This window comes from Pleurodeles waltl, chromosome 2_2, assembly GCF_031143425.1.
Source record: "Pleurodeles waltl isolate 20211129_DDA chromosome 2_2, aPleWal1.hap1.20221129, whole genome shotgun sequence".
NCBI lineage: Eukaryota > Metazoa > Chordata > Amphibia > Caudata > Salamandridae > Pleurodeles > Pleurodeles waltl.
In genome coordinates, this window is record NC_090439.1 from 417,494,342 (window position 1) to 417,511,428 (window position 17,087).

Below are 17,087 nucleotides of genomic sequence, written 5' to 3' on the forward strand. Positions count from 1 at the left end.
CTGGCTATTTAGGGTCTCTGCTTTGGGGAATTCTTTAGATAACAAATGCAAGAGCTCATCAGAGTTCCTCTGCATCTCTCTCTTCACCTTCTGCCAAGGAATCGACCGCTGACTTCTCTGGACGCCTGCAAAACCGCAACAAAGTAGCAAAGACGACTACTGCAACCTTGTATCGCTGATCCGGATGCCTTCTCGACTGTTTTCCTGGTGGTGCATGCTGTGGGGGTAGTCTGCCTCCTCTCTGCACTAGAAGCTCCGAAGAAATCTCCTGTGGGACGATGGAATCTTCCCCCTGCAACCGCAGGCAACAAAAGACTGCATCACCGGTCCTCTGGGTCCCCTCTCAGCACGACGAGCGTGGTCCCTGGAACTCAGCAACTCTGTCCAAGTGACTCCCACAGTCCAGTGACTCTTCAGTCCAAGTTTGGTGGAGGTAAGTCCTTGCCTTTCCTCGCTAGACTGCATTGCTGGGTACTGCGTGATTTGCAGCTGCTCCGGCTCCTGTGCACTCTTCCAGGATTTCCTTTGTGCACAGCCAAGCCTGGGTCCCCGACACTCTAACATGCAGTGCACAACCTCATGAGTTGTCGTGGGATCTTCTTTTGTGACTTCGGGTGAGCTCCGGTTCACTCTTCTTCGTAGTGCCTGTTCCGGCACTTCTGCGGATGCTGCTTGCTTCTGAGTGGGCTCTTTGTCTTGCTGGACACCCCCTCTGTCTCCTCACGCAGTTGGCGACATCCTGTTCCCTCCTGGGCCACAGCAGCCAGCATCCAAAAACCCTAACTGCGACCCTTGCAGCTAGCAAGGCTTGTTTGCGGTCTTTCTGCACGGAAACACCTCTGCAAGCTTCTTCACGACGTGGGACATCCATCCTCTAAAGGGGAAGTTCCTAGTCCTCTTCGTTCTTGCAGGATCCACAGCTTCTACCATCCAGTGGCAGCTTCTTTGCACCCACAGCTGGCATTTCCTGGGAATCTGCCCACTCCCGACTTGAGTGTGACTCTTGGACTTGGTCCCCTTGTTCCACAGGTTCTCTCGTCAGGAAATCCATTGTTGTTGCATTGCTGGTGTTGGTCTTCCTTGCAGAATTCCCCTATCACGACTTCTGTGCTCTCTGGGGAACTTAGGTGCACTTTGCACCCACTTTTCAGGGTCTTGGGGTGGGCTATTTTTCTAACCCTCACTGTTTTCTTACAGTCCCAGCGACCCTCTACAAGCTCACATAGGTTTGGGGCACATTCGTGGTTCGCATTCCACTTCTAGAGTATATGGTTTGTGTTGCCCCTATACCTATGTGCTCTCATTGCAATCTATTGTGACTGTACATTGCTTGTATTGCTTTCTATTGCTATTACTGCATAATTTTGGTATTGTGTACATATATCTTGTGTATATTTGCTATCCTCATACTGAGGGTACTCACTGAGATACTTTTGGCATATTGTTATAAAAATAAAGTACCTTTATTTTTAGTATATCTGTGTATTATGTTTTCTTATGATATTGTGCATATGACACTAGTGGTATAGTGGGAGCTTTGCATGTCTCCTAGTTCAGCCTAAGCTGCTCTGCTAAGCTACCCTTTTCTATCAGCCAAAGCTGCTAGACACCTCTTCTACACTAATAAGGGATACCTGGACCTGGTGCAGAGTGTAAGTACCCCTTGGTACTCACTACAAACCAGGCCAGCCTCCTACAAGGTTCCCATCAAATGTAAAGAAATTCAGTGTTGGATTACACACAAAAAACAGCTAGAATCAGTTTTTCCTTATATGTGACCCCATGATATCTATAGAATTCTCATAATACTCTCGCCATTTGGGATGGTTCCCTCCACAGATGACTGTCCCACTTCGGGCACAGTATTTGCTGTAGTCTATACTCCAACACTCTGGATCCATCCAGGTTAAAACAAATACAAAATGAACACGGGATAACCCTGCCCTGGATTTGGGGATGAAATCATTGGGCAATTTTGCAAAAGTCTCCTCAAATATTTTAGGAAATATCAAAGGGGAAGTAGCTGCATTGGCAATAAACCAGCAGCTCAAAGATGTTTCACAAATAGATCAGGAACATGAGCTACCACAAGTCTCTAAGACTTATACTAGTATAGTTCAGGGTAGTTTGGGGGCTTGACCAAATAAGCCAGAGTGTAAAGGTAATTCTGAGAAGGATAAAATGAAGCAAGCAGGAGGGTTCTAAAATGCTTTGCAAACACAAATCTAATAAAGATAAAATAAAACAACTAGGGGAATCTCCACAATTGGAAACCTTGGAGAAACCAAATGACCTAAGAAATTGCAATAATTTAAAACTTCCTTACAAGTATCAGTATACTGATACACACCCTTCTTTATTTCAGGATTCATCCGATAAACAGACTGTGAGAGGTGGGTGGTCAGAATGCAGAAACAAAGAAGTGAAGCAAAAGGACTCACAAAACCCATCTGAAGTCACAATGAAAAAGGTAGAGCAACTTCCACTACAAAAACATCAATTTAAAAAGAAGATGGTTGGGGGGATTTCGGTAAAATTGTGCTATATATATTGTGAACATTACTGAAGAAAAGGATGTTGGCAGTTACTCTGCTAGACAGTGCAGCAGTGGTCACAATAGTTTGCCAGAATTTCTGGATGTGACAGTAACTACCGACCACCTTAAAGAAAGTCAAAACCTTAGACAGGGGCATCACCCCTCCCACCCAACAGGGTCTATAAATAAAAAAATCACATTTATGGGGACATTATGCATACATCCAAAGTAGATTTTTGGGAAAGATGAATGCTAATCTATGACATTCTTTGTACAGAGAAAGACTGTCCACAAGAGTTTGTCAGAACCCTCCAAGGGGAAGATGTAATTGTGCCATCTATTTCATTACTAGTTCTAGATCCATTAAATGAAGCTTATACATCAGATTGGGCTGTAGAACAGGCACCTGTGCTGTACTGCCACCATGTGGGTTGGGATACAAATTCTCTTTATTGCTATGCAGTCCAGCCCACAAGTAAAATCTTGTAAGGAAAATTCTCTCACAAATAGAGTACCAGGGAGTAATTGAACTCTGTGTATCTCCAATGAATAAGTCTTTGTTTCCTGTAGCTAAGCCGGGGCCATTCTTACAGACTAGGTTTAAGCTACAGACATTGTAACAGTCACCAACACACATTTGCCATTTAAAACTCACACAGCACAGTTCTGATGATCAACATTGTCTGTGATAAATAGAAAAACAACCCTGGATATTTCCAATGGGTTTTATTTTTCTGCCAAAATCTAGTGCCAGGAAGCCAAGATTGAATCTCTTATTCCCCATTGGACTCTCATCATCGCTTTTACTGATTCCATCAGGAGTATGAGAACAGTCCAGGATTGTTCCCAATGTGTGACATCAATATTACATGAAATTGATCCTGAGGTGTTGTCCTATGCAGACAACCTTTACCTGACAGATTACAACCTCAACACACATTTGGCCAGGGTAAATCGCATTGTATTGGGAATTGCCAAAGGGGGCTACAAACACAACTTTAATGAAGCTAAAATTGCTTTTATCAGTGTCCTGTTTTTGGGATACAAGCTTTCAAATGAAAGGAAGAGTCTGGTGCCAAACTTCTTAGAGAAGTGTGCACAACTACAACCAGAAAATACCATTAAGAAATTGCAATCCTTGTTAGGATTTTTTAATTTTAGCAGAACATACATACCAAATTATGCACAATGCATAAAACCACCTTATTACTTAATTTGTCTATTTGTCTCAAGCAAATATTGGTCACCACAACATGCACATATTCACAGATCATTACAATATGACATAGTTGAAGCAAACCTTTTACACACCCCTGAAAACAGAACTAATATGGTCATCTGGATATTACTGGGTGCTATTGGATACACATATGCCACATTCAATGAAGATGACACAGTACTAATTGCACACAAATCAGATTCATACTTAAATGCAGAAATCCGTATTTCACCAACAGAAAAAATACTGACTGAAGTTTGGATGGCTGTCATCAAGGAGCGACCACTAGCCCAGGTAAAGCCTATTAATATTGTTAACTCGGTCCCAGCCCTTGAGTCTGTTACCAAAGCTTGCATTCCAAACGCAAAATCATTACATTCACATTGAATACAATGGGCTACCTCCTTGAATGCCACTGACGTTGACTGATGTTTTTGATCCAAAGCTATAGATCCAAGAATTTCTCATTTCTCCAGTGGTGCCTTAATGAGTTCTGAGGTGCCAAAGGAAATACCATAGAACACAATTTTTTTGGGGAAAAGTGGCAGGTCTGAAGGACAAACCTCCTAGGGGTCATGTAACACATACACTGGGCCACCAACGTGTTGGAATACACATTGTGGGGAATTCACTGGCTGATGAAGCTGAACAATCTGTAGTTGCTATGTCAACTGTTGCTGGTATAACTCGTTCACATACAAGGGTGGATGATGACATTTTGGCTGCTGTAAACACTTTGGCTAACTTCAAGCCTTTGCCAAAAGCATTGTCCATGGGCTCTCATTATACTAATGAGGCTGCTGAATTCGGACAGCAGCATCCCCTGAATTATGGGCAACTGAGTCCAGTCTCACACCATGTGACTAATCAATTTCTGCCCAATTAGTAGCGTCTCATCTCTGCCCAAGAATAAGGACGAATTATGACAACCGGGCGCATGACAATCCCTCTTTCTGAGGGAAATCGTGGGATATCAGATCTCATTCTTTTCTCTCAGTAACATTAGTTTCAAATATGCAAAGACAAACAGAGGTAGAAAATGGTTTGATAAAGTTTATTGAATCAGCTGTATCTTAGATAAAATGACATGAATTACATTAACTAGAATCATGAAACATGCTAGAAGCAAAATGGTTATGAGAAAGGTGAACACGAGAAAAGTTCCACCATCCTATCACTATGTGTGTGATATGTGCGTTTCATGCCTAAGCCCTAATCCACCCTTCATGACTGTCCTATGAAGACATCATCCCCATAGATGAACAAGGAAACCTGTTGTCTTCAGAGACACCATCCCCATGTAGGCCAGCAAACCTATTGTCTCAGCAAGCAGTTGTAGCAAAGTCAATCAGCATGCGGATGTGGTCATCTGGCTGGAATTTCCCTCTAACATGTATGGGAAAGAGAAGACTTTTAATATTAAAAGGGCTGATGTTCTTTGAAAATGTCCTCAAGTAAGGATGTACATGTTTATGTCAAAACACCATTGTTGGAACAGTCTATACAAACAGGCTACACAGTATGTCCTTAGTTGTGACATCTGTCAACAAGTTAAAGTTTCCACCATCAAGTCTCCACTGCAGTCACCTCTCTTAATATCAAACAAGCTTATGCAATGTGTTTCCCTGGACTTCTGCAGTCCCCTAAACTCAGATGGCACAGACAAATACATTCTACTAGCAGTAGTCCCTTGCTCCAGATTCATATGGGTGTGGCCTCAATGAAAGACTGATGCTTGCACTGTTATTAAATATTTGCAAGTCTTCATCGGGAAATAATGCAGTTGCCGCTTTCCATTAAGACAAGGGCCCTGCTTTTGCCTCTAGGGCTTATAGGGACACCTTAGGAACATTGGGAGTAGCAGTGCATTTTTCTTCACCATAGCATCCTAAGAAAAAATTGGTTGTGGGAAGATAAAAACAATACTTGAAGCAATCCTTAACAGCTAGGGTATTAGGCTCAGGTCATAGTTGTAATAATCTGCCTAGATGATCCTTGGTGATGCCATCTCCCCATGAAGACCTGTTTGGCATCACTATGTATGTCCCGGATCTTGATGGTCCTGACATGGTGTTGCAGAAAGACAGTTTAACATAAATGAACGTATCACTGTCTTGCAGGAATTACAAAAGTTCTGAGATGACAATTCCCCAGCGCATGCCACAACTTTGGGAATTAGGGATTCAATAGCATCCACAGGCTGGATTCCTAAAATTGGGGACCTGGTTTGAGAAAAGATACCTAACAAGAGGGAGTTTGGCCCATCCTACTGAGCAGCGTTGCAATATTCTTGGAATATTCTTGGAATACAAGGTACAAGAACTGTTATTCTACCACACCTGCCTGGCTCCAAAGACAACTGCTTTGTCTCCATTTATTACAATATGGTGCATCATGTGGCTAATCCTGCACAATTGAGGATTCCTCAGTAGTTCCCTTGCCCCTCTCATTACTGTTGTGGAGGAGATTCCCGGTGCCGCGCGCTGCACAAAACATGCAGTGCACCCGTTTTGGATTAATTCACTGCGCAGCTACCGGGGGAGCCGTTTCTCCTTCCCCAGCTCCGTCGCGTCACTGGCAGCCCTTTATTCCTATTGGCTCCAGTGAGCCAGGGCTCAACCAATGTAAATATAACAGTGAGGGTTGCCGTGGCAACACCCCTACAACATTTTAACTTTGGTAGTGCTGTGTTCCCGTTAGTCCACGGGCACTACATCCCTCCCAAAATTTCACAACAAGTAAATGAAACATAACACCATCATGATGAGCAATATCAATGAATGACTTAGCTCCATCGATTTATAGTAGGAAGTCACGCAGCATTATAGAGGGTGCAGGATTGCTTCTCAGGTGGTATCTTGACCGGAGATCTCTTCCATCTCGTGAGCTGGGGTCTCTGGGGTTAGTGTTAGAGTCATCGTCCGGTCTTTCACAGCCACGTTCCATGTTGTCAGGAACAGGAGTACTCAACCGGTGCTCTAGTTCTTCATCCTCTTCAGCCCGATCCATTTCTGTCGGTTAGGGACCATGTCCTGGACTGGCATTGGGGACTTTTGATGGAGCATGGAATCTCTTAAACCATGACACATTCCACGCAACTTGTTCAGGGCCTCTCTTTACCACAATCATTGATCCTTGATGGCTGGTAACTATCCACGGCTTGTCTTCAAATGGGAGACGAAACTTTCTTCCGGGGAATCAGTCCTTTATGAGCACGGAGACTCCTTCTTGTATATCCGAATGATGCGCTCTCCTACGCCTGCTTGTTCCATCATTGGAGATTATCCTCTTGGCATACTCTTTTCTTTCATCTATTGGACTGGGCTTCCAGGACTCATGATGGGGTATGACATCCGTCACTTTTCGCCCCATCGACAGATGACCAGGAGCTAATCCAGTGGTAGAGTGTGGCGTCAAATGGTAATCACGGAGAAAAGAGTAAATAGCTCTCTCTATTGCTTCATTCTTCGCAATCGCAATCCAAACCACTTTATTTAGTGTCCTCATAAATATTTCTACTTCCCCGTTGGCTTGAGGCCAGCGAGGAATTATCTTTCTGTGCTTAATGCCCAGGGAACGTAGGTATTCTCCGAATTCACTCCGCCGAAATGGTGGCCCACTGTCAGTCTTAACTTCTTGTACTAGCCCATGAGATGCAAACATTTTTTCCATCTTTGATATGATTTCAGACGCTGTCAAAGTCCGGACTATTTCTACCTCGGGGTACCGAGAGTAGTCATCAATCATGACCATTAGATGATCTCCATTAGGCAGGCTCCCAAAGTCAAGGCTCGTTGACACCCACGGTTTATGGGGTCGTTCCTCCATCTCAATAGGGACTGGGGTGTTGGGAGTTCCAGTCGTTTGGCACCAATGGCATGACTGTATTAATTCCTCTACCGTTTCATCCATCTGTGGAAACCACACCTTTGTCCTCAATCTGTTCTTCGTCTTCACCATCCCTTGGTGGCCAGCATGTGCTAGCTGAACGACTCTACTCATGAGGTAGGATGGGATCACGAGCCTGGGATCTCGGAGGAGACATCCATCTTCACTGACAGTTAGTTCTTGCCTCACCCGGTGTAGTCCTTCCATGACCATCCTCGACTCCGGGGTTAGGGATTGCCACTGTTTCGGTCCAGTGCGCCAGTTATTGTTCTGTATCATCTGTGTAGCTCTTTGGAGGTTGTCATCTGACTCCGTGGCTTGTCTTATTGTGTCCATCGTAATGGGTAGTGGTCGTGATCTTTCTGCTACGCATATGACGTATTCCTCGGTCTCACGAGCTTCGCGTTCTTCTTGCTGAGTGGCAGGTCTGGAGTGCCTTGAGAGGTAGTCTGCTGGGTTGTTTGATCCTGGGCGATATTCCACTTTACAATTGTATTCCTGCAATTGAAGCATCCACTTTTCAATGTGTGGAGGTGAGTTGGATGCCGTGCCTTGGAAGAGTGCTATTAAAGGATTGTGATCTGTGGTGACAATAAACGGGTGTCCGTAGACATATAGGTGGAAGTGTTTACATCCCCAATGGATTGCAATTGCTTCGCGCTCAATCTGAAAATATCTTCTCTCTGTCTCAGTTAGTGAGCAGCTCGCATATGCAACTGGGGCCCAATCTTCCTCATTGAGTTTTTGGAGGAGCACGGCTCCTAGCCCTGTTGGGCTGGCATCTACTGCAATGGATGTTTCTCGCCGGGGATCAAAATATCGTAGGATGGTGTCATCTGACAACGCTTCCTTTGTTGCTTGGAAGGCACGTTCATGTTCAGGACCCCAGGACCATGTTGAAGTCGATTTCGTGAGGTCTCTCAACGGTTGAGTCAGTGACGTGAGGTTCTTTATGAAACGACCACAGGAGTTCACCATGCCCAGAAAGCTTCGGACTCCTGTTACGGTCGTCGGAGTTTGGCATTTTTGATGTCTATCACCTTTTCCGGGTCAGGGGCAACGCCGCGTGACGATAAGGTGTATCCGAAGAATTGTATTGTTTCTTTTTGAAACTCACATTTCTCTCTATGGAGGGTGAGTCCCGACTCATGGATCCGCTGGAGATCACTTTTGAGAATGTCGTGATGTTCCTGGATGGTTTTTGCAAACACGAGGATGTCATCACTGACTTTTATAACACCTTTCAAATCTATTAGCAACTCTCGTATCGTGTTTTGGAAGACTTCAGCTGCACTTGAAATTCCGAAGTTCAGCCTCTTGTAGCGGCGGAGTCCAATATGGGTAGAGAATGTTGTGATATACCTGGACTCCTCTGCTAGGACTAGTTAGTAGTACCCTGATCTGAGGTCCAGTTTTGAGAACCATCTGGCTTCACTTAGTTCTCCTATTAGGTCATCGATGGTTGGTGTACTGTCTCGTTCTCTTTTTATGGCTACATTTGGCAGTCTCATATCAACACAGATCCTGACTTCTCCAGGATGTTTGGGTTTTTTGGCTACTACAATAGGAGATACCCATGGTGTTGGGCCCTCCACCTTCTCCATGACTCCTGCCGATTCTAACTAGCATAGTTCCTTCTCCACTAGGGAGCGTAAGTGAAACGCTATCCTTCTGTGTCTTAAAGCAATGGGTTGAACTGACTTGTCGATGTGCAGCGTGATCTCTTTGTTTCTTAGACGCCCTATGCCTTTAAAAACAGGAGCGTAGGACTCTAATATGTCACTCAGGGATTCCATGTATATCTCAAAAGTGAAGGTGACGATGCCTAGGGCTTCTGCGGTGTGGCACCCTAGTAATGTTCGCTGTCCTTCCTTAGTTACATAGATGTAGGCTTCGATTTCTTGAGATCCGTGAGATACTATTGCACAAAACTTTCCTTTCATCGTCAATGGTCGCACTTGACCATATGCAAATACTCTGACCTGCGTCGGTGTAAGGGGTGGAATTGGATTTAGCTTCTGGTACGTTGCTTGTGCCATGATGTTGATGGACGCTCCAATGTCTATTATGATGTGCACTGGACATCCAGCTATCTGTACTTGACACTTGGGCAGTTTTCTCTGCCGACTTGTGGCCGTACTGATGGTGAAGATGGAGTGGACTATTTGTACTCCTTCCTCATCGTCATCCATGTCACTGCCTCTGAGTTGTGTCTCTATAGCCGTGTTTACTGTGGCTTGAGTATTTGTGCCCCTCGTTGTTCTACATACTTTGACAAAATGGTTAAATTTTCCACATCCTACACATTTCTTTCCTTTGGCAGGGCAGTTGATAAGGGGGTGGTTTATCCCTCCGCACCTTCCACATGTTTTAGTCGATGATAGTGTCTTTTGTGTCTTTGGTTTGGAGGACGCTCCTATCACTGCTGCTACCTGTTCCATCTTGATTGGGTTCTGAAGAGCTGCTTCCATATGTGATGCTCTTGCCTTTGATAGCTCTTTGGTTCTCCCCATTGTGAGAATGTCCTGTAGGGGTCGCCCTGACTCTTCAAGAATCCGTTCCCTTAACTTGGAGGACGCACAGCCTTGTATGATTTGACCTCTAATTTCATGATTCTCACTGTGGAATGCGCATGTGCCTGCAGGCTCTTTCAGTCTCAAGTAGAACATATCAATGGATTCATCAGCAGACTGTCGAGCTTGTCGAAAAATTAACCTTTCATAGTCTACATTGACCATGGGTGCAAAGTGCATCCGGAGCGCTGCAATGAGTGCGAGATGCATCTTTGGCTCTGCCTCGTTTATTGTTTTCGCTATGCGGTATATGTCTTTCCCTCCTACGTGTACCACCATTGCTTATTTTTGCTCATCTTCCGTTTTTGTGGCTTCAAAATAAAACATGAGACGCTCCACCCATTCATTCCATCGCGCTGCCTGTGTGGATGGGGCACTTTCCACTATGAATGGCTCAATGGGGGGTACGGTATTCATTTTGTATAGTGGTTTTGTTTCTTTTGACTGTCTCTCTCTTTAGTGATGGTGTATGGAGCTGAGACTCTGTTTGCTGTCCCTTAATATTATTATTTTTTTTTTAACTGTCTCATTACTTCCTCTGTGCCTTCAGGTATTACTTTTAGGCTAGGCACCTATTTTTGGGCGTGGCCTACATTTGAGGGCCGGCAATCTTACCGGTGGGTTTGGTTTTCATGTGGAGGTCTTCTTTTGTATGCACGGCCACTTCGTGGTTGAGGCACGAGCACCGTGCTTCGCCTCCTTTTACTGGTGGGCGGTGCCCGTCCTCGTCGCCAGTGTTGTAGAGGAGGTTCCCGGTGCCGCGCGCTGCACAAAACACACGGTGCACCGATTAATTCACTGCGCAGCTACCGAGGGAGACGTTTCTCCTTCCCCGGCTCCGTCGCGTCACTGGCAGCCCTTTATTCCTATTGGCTCCAGTGAGCCAGGGCTCAACCAATGTAAATATAACAGTGGGAGTTGCCGTGGCAACACCCCTACAACATTTTAACTTTGGTAGTGCTGCGTTCCCGTTAGTCCACGGGCTCAACACTACAACTACCATACAGGAGATACATCTTCAAACATTAAATAATTGAAATTGTTTCACCCAGGTTGGGGAGGGCAGAGAATGCACTTTTGATGATTCCAGTAACCGCTACAAACACAAGAAATGCCTAAAATGTTAATCTGCAATTTACAAAAGCAACACAATTTGATGAGATTGTCTATGATAAACCACCTTTGGATATATCTACCAGTTCACTTTCATCTGCACCAACTCCGTTTTTTGAACAAACTACTTTGGGGTATTTTGCTGATATAGATGTTTTTCTTCAATTTCTTCAGCATCACCTGTTGCAGCAGCACATGGTATATTTACACTGCTTGCCTTTCTTCTATGGATTGGTTTTGTAATTGTCTTCCTTTGGCTTTTATATGGACATTATCATCCAAAACACTGTGCTGTTGAACTGGTGGATGATGTTTTGAAGCCTTGCTGTTTTGAAAGTGCAAAGCGACTTGTCCCTTGTAAACATTTCTGCTGTTCCAGTCCCTGATGGGATTGTTTGGGATAAAGTACCATTTGTCGATTTTGCCCTACTGAAATAATACCGATACCATATGTTTTTAACATTTCCATGAATTACATTATTACACCTGAGGTTGTTTCTGATGCCTGGGATGTTAAAGCAGTTAATTCTATGCTTTCTGAGGTTGACTATTATACTGTGTTTGAAAGTGGAGATAAGTACATGCACGCTACAAATTGTGGGCGAATGTTCTGTTATCTTTATTATGGATATCATTATTTACATAGAGCTAATACTCCCAGAATATGTTTTAACTATACACAATGGGAACATTGTCTGACTCCACCCATAGGGAGTTCTAAAACCTATATAGAAAAGTTCACTTATTTTTCTGGGCATGATGCTATGAATGCTGATTCATAATATTTCAAATTACCCACATCAAAAGCAAGAAAAATGTTGCTTACGGGCACCAAATTAATTGATCAGATTAATTTGTTTCCCAGTTGGCCATAAAAGGCTATTATTATTGAAAAAAGTCATCTGATTTTAAAATTGTTTGGGGAACAAAAGTTTGGATAGTACAAGGCACAGAAGCTTTATATAAAGCATGTTGAGTTCCCTTATAAATGATATTCTTGAACAACATTATTCGGCAAACAACTTACCTTGGGTTAACAAAGTAAAAGAAATTAAGATGCCCAGTTTAGCCGTGTAGAACGGTGTATATAATTCATCACTTTCAGGTCCCATTGAGTTTTTATTGTGGCCAATTGACACAAATTGTTGTCATGTGAATTTTATCAACTCCACATGGGTTTTAGAGTAAGCAGCCTGGACCCTTGTCTTGTGTATGCCACCGTACACCACTCAGGTATTTTCACCACATAAACTGTGGGTACATTATGTCAGCACTGGTTGCAACATTCCATGTTAACAGCTGTGAAAGAACATCTCTTTCTCCATTCCAAAGATGTAGACTTACAAACTTTCTTGCTAGCTCTTCGAAAACCAACCTCCAAAAGATTCTTATATACACTCCAAGATTTCTCTATGAACTACAAGGGGTTATTTGCTGCATTCAACCTTACACATAAACAATACAATGGTAAACAATTAGGCTAGTTACACAGCGCTTCATATAGAAAAGTAATAAAAGTTGCCTTTTGCCCGAACCACCATCATTAGTGTAGTTATTACGTGGGGTGATATCCCTGCCAGCATCTAAATTCAATTCACCTCATGTTTGAAACTTTTTACTGTTGGAGGTTTGAATATTTAGGAAGGAGTAATATTCATGAGGTGTGGGAGTTACCTGTTGATTTCAAATGCATGAGTGGAGAGAAAGAGATTATTATTAGCGGGAGCGAATGTGAAACTCCTGCAAGCCATTTGATGATTTGCAAACAGTTGGAATTGCATGGCACTTGCAATGCGCAGATAGCTAACTTAGGTTTGGGCTTGGGAAGTGGGTGCAATTGCCAGGTCAAAATGGCAGTTTAGAACTGCATGCACAGAGTCTGAAGTAGTAGGCCTGAGACATGTGTTTTATTGATATAGTGCATGAAAAATAGTAGAAAAACTTCTCCCTACAGCCATCGGCCAGTGGGCATCAATGATATAGAAAACAAGGGGGGAACAGGGAGAAGGAAAGAAGGCAACAGAGGATGCTTATGCCTATTTGTGATCTGTCCAGCAGGTCTTATGAACAAGAGGGCAAACCCGGCACGCTAGAAAGTTCTGTAGAGGTAACTGTCATCTTTGGCAAGGTTGTGTCGGGAGAAGTCGTGCGTAGTATGCGCAAATAGTGAGGGCAAGTCAGTTCCCTAAATTTGACAGAGAGGTAGGTGATACATGGGCGCAAGGTCTTATCAAACAACTGCATTGGGCATGTGGCTACAACCATGATCATTTCCATTCCCAGTATGTCCCATAGTTTATGGAGCCAATCTGTATATGTGGGGATGGCATGCAAACCCCATGGGCCAATAATAGGTGTTTAGCGGCCTCACTCACCAGTGTGATGGCCTACCCCTTCAGGAATCTGAGGGGATATGTCAGTGGATTTGGTTCCCGAAGCAGGATATAGTTTGGAAACTGCAGCATGGTGGTGTCCTAGATTCCATCTATATTTTGAAGAATGGAGTCCCAGAAGTCGGCAAAATTAGAACATTGCCAATGGATATAGTTTAATTTGCGCAGCTAACCACACTGGTGCCAGCACCGTTCTGTGCTACCTGCCTCCATCGGGCAATCAGGTGTGTGGTACCAGTAGTGAGCTATTTGTAAAAAAAGTGGCTTGGTATTCCTATTACAGGCCATAAACTGAGCTCAATGCAGGACATCTTGCCAATCTGTATCAGAATAAGAACGGGTGCATTCCGTTTTCCATCTACGCCTCACCAAAGTCTTTATAAGAAGTGAGGGTATCACCAAAAAGGGGTATATATATATAAAAAAAGCCTCTTACCTGATGTGTGTGTAAGCAACCACCTCTCAAAGGGGGTAAAAAGTCTGCTCGCTTATGACCTCCTTTTCTGTTGTCGGGTTTGCGGCGTCAGTCTTCAACTGGTGGTGTCAGAGTTTGGCTCAGATCCCGTATGAAAAAGGTTCATATCCGGTAGAGATGCAGCTTCTTCCAATGTACGGATAGTGCAGGTTTCATTATGTCAGATGAACTGCAGCCGAAAAGGATGCCCCTTTCTCCATAACAATATTCATCAGAGGATGAAGGCTCAGCGTTGCTGCAGCGTCCAAGAAGAGAGGTCCTGGAAAAGGTGCATTCTGTGCTGTTCAAATTCAATTGCGTTCAAGTCACAGACTGCAGCTGGGATAAGTTCTTGCTGTGTGTAGTAGTGGAGACACATGAGAATATCCTCTGCTTGACCTGGGGATTGGGCAGGTTGGTCTGCCCTATAGATACGATTTAATAGTATTTCTTGATCTTTGAGCACTGGGGCAAAATGTTGGAAGAGGGGGGTCACAAAGTTCTCAAAATTCCTCATTGGTGCCTGCATCTGTAGCCCCCTGATGCCGATGTTGGAGCACAGCAATCTCTTCTATAAGTCCTCCCAATGGTATTGCAGGTTTTGATTGCTGTCCTGAAGAGCTAGAATCTCTCGTCTGTAATGGTCCAGCTCCTCTTCTTGAGTATCATGTGTGTGTTGCACTGTGTCAATTCGCTGCCCCAATTCAGTTACCTCCCTTTTGAGATCTTTAATATCAGTAGTGATTTCTTGCTTAAGAGTGGCAATGCCCTCTCATAATACACCAACCAACTGTTCTAAGAAAGACTTTGTAATTAGGGTGGAGTCATCACCTGGGCTTTCTTTGCAGTCTGCCCCACCACTATCTGATGTTCTGCCCTGAGGGGGAGTCCAATTTCTTTGCCAGGGTCTTGCTGAAGAGGTCCTCGAGGGTGCCCTCCATTTTATTATTTTGCTGCGAGGCTAAGCTGCTGGTGTAAGAAATGCTCAAAAGGCAAGGAGACAATTCTGGGTCTCAAATGTGCCAGTCTGAAGTGTCCACGCATGCCCTCGAGAAGTCCCCCCTCACCCTTGTAGGCCCTCAGCATTGAGATGGGTGGCTTCAAAGCAGGAAAGTTGCTGCACTACCAATGGCCCTTCCGAAGTCTCACTCGCTTTAAACATCAAGGCCCAGCTCACCAGCGCTGTCAGGAGGCCCAGTCAAACATTACTGCCAAGCACCCCAAACTGTTGCCTTGTCACCCTCAACTGACTCTCAGCCTTGGACATTGTTTCACAGAAAACTGGGTGCACTTTCTAAGATGGTCCCCACCACCAACACCATCCTGGTCTAACCTGGGTGTTGCACAGGCTCCTGTAGCTGTAGGAGATCACAGTATGGCACGTTCAAGCTGGAATTCCCTGCTCTCACACTGACTCCAGTGGCAGCTTTGGGCCTCAGTTTGCTTGGGTGTGTTGTCGTAGGCAGAGGGGTTCTGAAGACCTCAGCCTAAGCAGGATCTATTCTGCTGTCCACTCCATTGTGTCTGTGGAAGGCCCCCTTCCTAAAGTAATGCTGCAGATATTCCTCAGGACCCCTCCTCAACCCCGGTCTCACTGCTTTACACATCCAACGTGTCACCACTATGCCAAAGGCGCTCCTGGCCACTTCTTCGGTTGGAGGTTAACAACTCAATATGGCTCATTTGAGGTTCAGGTCAGGTGCCTATCACTCTCCGGGTGGTCCATTCTATCAGGGCTGGCACCGAAATGTAGTCAGATGGCCTGTACCACTCCCAGACAATATCCAACCGCAGAGTTCAGAGATTTTGTTCCTACACGAGCGCCAACTTGGCCACAACCCCTGAGACATGTTTAAAGGGCTACTGTAGAGGTTGGCACAATCAGTGTTGGAGGCCCACTAGTAGCATTTAATTTACAGGCCCTGGGCACATAAAATGAATGTTGCTAGGGACTTACAAGTAAATGAAATATGCCAATTGTGGTTAAGCAAATATCACCATGTTTAGAGTACAGAGCACCTGCACTGCACTGATTAGCAGTAGTAAAGTGCACTGAATCCCAAGGCCATCAAAAATGAAGTCAGCAAACAGCAGGTCAGAAGGCAAAAAAGTCAAGGGAAACCATTCCAAGGATGCCAGGTTCAAAACTCCTTTTTCTCAAATTGAAGGCCTTGCACAGTTGTTTTCTTGTAAGAGCAGCATAGGTGTGGTTGTAACAGAGCATCTTCACAGCATATTGCACACCAGAGTATGTTGTTTGTCTTCAGTGAAGTATATTAGGTACACAGAATTTCATTTTAGGATTGTATGCAACACTGGGTTGAGACAGGCATATATTCTCTGGCTCCACCCTTATTCGTTCCACATGTTCACCTATTTTTATCATTAATTAGATGCACTTGATGGGCATGAAATGGACATTTGTATTTATGTGGATCAGTCATGTGGTTATTAATAGAAATTGGAAGATACTCTTGGCCCATACTTATCCTACTGCATTTCATTTAAATAGTTTTTTCTTGTATACATTTTAAGCTAGGGGTTTGACGTGCCACTAAGCGTAGGTAGTTAGAGATCATTATGTTAAAAAAAGAAAAAATATATCTAATGTAATTGTCTTCTACTTGGATCAGCATTTTATATCTGTTTACACAGCACCAACAGCATTATCATTTCATATTTATGAAGAACTGTGAAGAAGGAGTAATAAAAGTTTTCAGGTCTTATATTGCCACAAGTTGAACAGAAATTATACATCATTAATGGGGCAAAATATTTATAACTACTTTGTATTGTCTAAAATTAGTTAGATTTAAACAAAACATCACAGGAAAACACAGGATTATGAGGAAAGAATAAGTATTGTATTTCAGAAGTTGGCCTCTTGGATAGATCACAGGGCTTAGTTGTA